General features: G+C 38.6%; 1 long non-coding RNA gene across 1 annotated transcript; it reads left to right on the top strand.

Annotated features, from left to right (window-relative positions):
* Positions 1-297: 297 nt before the first annotated feature.
* Positions 298-4,590, top strand: LOC135278889 (uncharacterized). Its single transcript, XR_010346267.1, has 3 exons — positions 298-1,082; positions 1,805-2,523; positions 4,396-4,590. It is a non-coding gene; the product is annotated as an uncharacterized LOC135278889 (long non-coding RNA).
* The last annotated feature ends 421 nt before the right edge of the window (positions 4,591-5,011 follow it).

Here is a 5,011-nt window from a genome sequence, read left to right as displayed (position 1 = left end):
CTCTCTGTAATGATAGGCAGGGCACAGAGTTTGGTGAGTGTGCTCTTTGCACATGCAGACATTAATGTATTTTATGTTGAAACTAAGTACATGTTGTAAAACACAGACTAAAAACTGATTACTTGCAAGGATGGGTAACAGTATGTGGCTAAAGTTTAGGCAAGCACATAATTGTGTAATGAAATCACTCAGATGAATTGGAAAATTCATTTTCCTTTCACCCTTGGAAAAAACTGATCCGCATGGGAAGAACTGGAATTTTATGCTGAGGTTTTAACTTCTGTTCCCTCAGCCTTCTCGCATACCCTCTCGCCCTTTCTGCTGGGCCTACAGCTTTTACATGTCTCTCCATGACTCTCTTCCTTTTGTCTGCCTCCTCAATGGCTCCAGAGTCCTAAAGAAATGTTCAGCTTTGAAGGCTGGCCTAAAAAAATGGTAATTTTCCAGACAAAGGCCAGGTGTTACTTCCAATTCATTCAGTATGCATCCCTATTATCCTGCGGGTCAGCTCCCGCTGAGCGCGCTCCATGGGTGTTCCGACTGCGTAAGGCCTGTGAGATTTGCCCCGTGTGACTGAACTGCAGATGGAACTTTCATATCTCTTATTTTAGCAGCAGTCAATTTGCCAAACTTTCTTAATAGCAAGCTGGAAGGTGATTTCTGTGTCACAGCCTCAGAGCTTTCTCATGCCAGCCAGAGGAGGAGGCGAGGTGTCCATTGTCAGAAGAGGGCCGGATATGAGAGCTCCGGCCTGCGGGCAAGGGTGACCATCAGCAAGCTCCCACCGCGCCTGTGCCACTACAGGGGGCACGGATTTTGGCTCGTGGGATTTTGGCTTATCAGAATTTGGCTCGTCGTGCCTTTTCCTGCTCCCCCTGGAGAGGCAATACCAGCTCCCCTCAGAGGCAGCCCAGCAGGAGGAGATGCGGGCCAGGCTGTGCAGAGCAGACTTCCCTGGGCACACCGGGGCTGCACATCTGGGTCAGGGCTGAACGGAGCCTTGGCAGCGCTCGCACAGTGCCAGGATTCCGTAACTCCTTCTGGAGCCACCATCATCTGTGCAGATACCTCTTCGTAGCAAGGTCAGCCATTTCAAGCAAACAAAGAGTTTGGATCATTGTTTACTCTCAGGACGGATTATTTTTTCTCTATCTCTGCAACCAGGGTTAGATGAAAAAAAGAAACAACCCACCCTTTGTCAATATACTGTATCCAAATCAAACTAACACATTTGGTTTCTGCTAGAAAACAAAGTCAAGTTTCAGTTTCTAAATAAACCATTTATGGAGTCATTGCTCTGGAATTTTGCCTTTCTTTCCTGTGTCTCCCTTCAGATGAAGAGAAGAATCATCTTAGATAAGTAATGCTATCTGCAGCTGCTTATACCCAGTTAAATCCAAATTTCTTTTAAAGAAATGCTAAATGCTGCTGAAAATTCCAGAAGTTAGAAGCTGAGATGTCATTCAAAACCTTCCTTTTGAATTCTTATTGCCTCAGATTCAGCCATTCATGATGATTCCCCTTACATTTTACCACTGGAAAACCTTGTATCATATTCAGTGATAACTAGATCAGGCTCAGGATATTTTACTGTATTTTCTTAATCAAATAAAATTTCTCGTTGCACAGTGGATTAAATTAAACCACCATGTCACTATGGGACCACTAGAATAGTTGACTTTACTAGTTTCATACGTAACAGAAGTTTCTAGGATAAGATTAAAATTGTGCATTAATAATTTCTTATTTTTGAGTGAGTTATCACCTTCCTTATGTATTTTTATTATGTGTTTTTATTGCTCAGACAGAGTGGGACATGCACCATACCATCTAAATGATGAGTACAAAAAGAAGGAAAAGGAGAAAAAAAAGATATTTAAATGAGACTGGGACGTCATAAATAAATGGCTCATTGCATTAGACAGAAAAAAAAGAGAAGATAAATTTTTCTGCAAGGCACCCCAAACCAGCCATGCTTTCTGCAAGGCACCCTAAACCAGCCATGCTATGGGGAGGATCTAGGCAAGGCAACAAAGGTGATGGAGAAGTACAATGAGTGGCAGTGAGGATTCTGTGCTTACACAGACACTGTGAGAGCAACCGTGAGGGGGCTCAGCAATTAAACAGAAGCAAAGGGCTGTGATTAAGCACAAACCCAACAAACCCATGTTTTGACTGGGAGACAGATGACTTGAATGCAGCTACTCACGGTTTTTGCTGAAGAGGGTGAGAGGAGAAGATCAACCAAGCCCAGGATGACAAACCACAAGTTCACCTCGATGTGGTGAAAGGCACCTTGGAATGTGGATCTTTAAGTGTGTGTTCAGATTTCATTACAGCCATGGCAGCTGGCAGGGGCCTCTGTGTGAAAGTGTTTAGCAGAAGAGAAATGGACTTAATCACGGGCTTGGACGCTCTTCTGTGTTTCAAGTAGACAGTGCTGAAGATGATGTGAGGCCTGTAGTTACAGGGGTTTTGAATATCTAAACACTATTTCACAACTTCTTTTTTTCCCTGTCCAGGGTGAGTTTTTATAGTTTAGCCTAATCTTGTGAAGCAGAAATTTAACATGTCAGTGTTGACAGACTGTTAACTATAGCAGCAATGATGAAGCTTCTATAGTATTAACCTTTCAAAAAATAAAACTGCCATAATGATGTTGTTTCTATTAGACCTTTCAGATCACTTACAAATTATCTGGAACTCCTACTGTTTATTTGTTTTTACTTTAGATTGTTGCCCCAAGCACTTAAATAATTGTAATAAAATAATAATAGAATTAAGATTAGATAAATTAAGTGGAAATGAAACTGAATACATTTTCTATGACAGCTGGCAAGTCCCATTCTGTGACTGCTCAGAAACAGAACTGGAATTTTTATGACAGTAGACAATAAGGCGATCGTGTACAGGATGTAACCCAATGCTCAAGAGGAGCAGTGTGCAAGTGACACATCAACAAAAACAAACTTGTTTCATTTATGTACTATTAATTACCATAACTTACATAATCATGGACATCTGTTCTCCCTTTCTCATACATCTCTATGCACAGATAATTACCACTATCTACTGGGCAGAAGAGCAAGTAGCATAATATAAAGATAAATAGATTATAGCATATAATTGTATATTAGTATATACATATTTAAATATATATATATGTGTATATACACACCTATAAATACAGATTAGACCAGCTCTGTCTTATTTATTCATGCATAATTTTTTTAGTTCTTAAACTTCACATTGAAACTGTAATAATTGTTCCAACTTGCATACTTGGAAGAGCATTATAGAGAAAAAAAGAGCAAATAATTTTTAACTAATCAAAAGTTAAGTATGACAATATCAGTTTAGTATCTTTTGTCATGATTGTTCCAAAACACTGTTTCAAAAGATCAAAAGATTTTGTTTTCCAACTAGACTATAAAGGTTCATTAGCTTTAATATAGTTGTATTCCTCCAAAAGAAATAGCCAGTGTTTTATTGCATTATTCAGATAAAAGAGAAAAGCAACTGGTGCACAAATTACAATCCTTAGGAAATAGTGTCTTTTTCCATGTTGAATCTTGAGTACTTAAGAGTGATATTTGTTCCATGAAATACTTTATGACTGTCCCTGTCCAATAACTGTACTTTTGGAGCACAGAAAGTTGTTTTCCTTGAATGTCACATCACAGAATGATAGAATGGTTTACACTGGGAGGAACCTTAAAGTTCACGTAGTTCCAATCCCCCACCAGGGAGAGAGGCTGTTTGTTTTTGTGCTTAATGTTTTACATCCACATATATTCTGTATACAAATTAAGGGTTAGTCAAGAGCACAGCTCTGTTAAAAGTGGCATTTTATAACAAAGAAGTGTAAATACCCACATACATAAGGTTAATAAAGGTACTTTATATTGATAAATATGTATTACTGTGAGATAGGTAAAAGCAAAAACTTGCTTTAACATACATTTTTAAAAGCTATGAAATCTTCAAAAGCTGCTGATATTTAATGGGCTTCATTAACTTTTACATATAAAATTTTGAAATTTATATGCATTTGTATATATTTATTTAATTTTAAATTTCATCTTACCTAGTCAATGGGCCTGACTTTGCTTGCATTTCAGTAAACTGCTGTTGGATGACAAGTCAAAAAATGGTTATGATATTTTTCTGCACGTGTCCTGGAAAACACATCCTGAGTTAAATAACCCTAAGCAGCAGGTGCTGAATTAGTGCTCCCACTTTTGAGAAAGATAACTAATCAAATCAATCTAGATGTGCCCTTGGGTAGAGGAATTCCTGCATGTGACAGAGAATTGCTGCTCCATGTTTAGCTATTTCTAAAAATACTATTAACTGTAGATTTGGTTATTTAACTTATTTACTGTCTTTTTTCAGCCTCCACCCTTTTGGTCAGTGCACAGGGATTGTCCCATTAACTGGAAGGAACTGGGGAGACCAAGATAGTGAGGAAAGCTTGCCTTACTGAAAGTAAAAGGAACTATTTACTAACTACTGCCAAATACTCACTGGGAAAAAGAGCAAGACACAGACCATAAAATTCTTACATCTGTTGACCATTTAATCTTTTGTTCAGTAAACAACATCATGTAGCACTGTACATTACAAAAGAAAAAAGAAATAAACTTCTACCACTCAGCTGTATGAGAACCCACTGGACATTTCTTCCCTATTAGCCAGTAGGGCAGATTAGATCCTGAGTCCTGAGGATTTAGATAACTTCCACTCTTTTGTCTTTCTTTTCTTTTTTTTCCCCCCCACTATATATCTGTTTTCAGTCTCTTGTGTCGTAATTCAATAATGTATTAATTTCAATCCTGTGACACTATTTACATACTGTGCTTCTGTTGTATTTCTTTGGAGAGAAAAAAACCTCAAAAGCCCACCAGGCAGAAAGTCAAGTCATCAGTCCATGGTCCCACTGGGCTTGTGGAATTAAGGGATGAAATCTCTGCTGTTGTACAACGGTCCATGAGGAGGCTGATGACACCAG

This window comes from Passer domesticus, chromosome 11 (genome assembly GCF_036417665.1).
Source record: "Passer domesticus isolate bPasDom1 chromosome 11, bPasDom1.hap1, whole genome shotgun sequence".
NCBI lineage: Eukaryota > Metazoa > Chordata > Aves > Passeriformes > Passeridae > Passer > Passer domesticus.
This window is presented reverse-complemented; position numbering and strand designations above follow the sequence as displayed.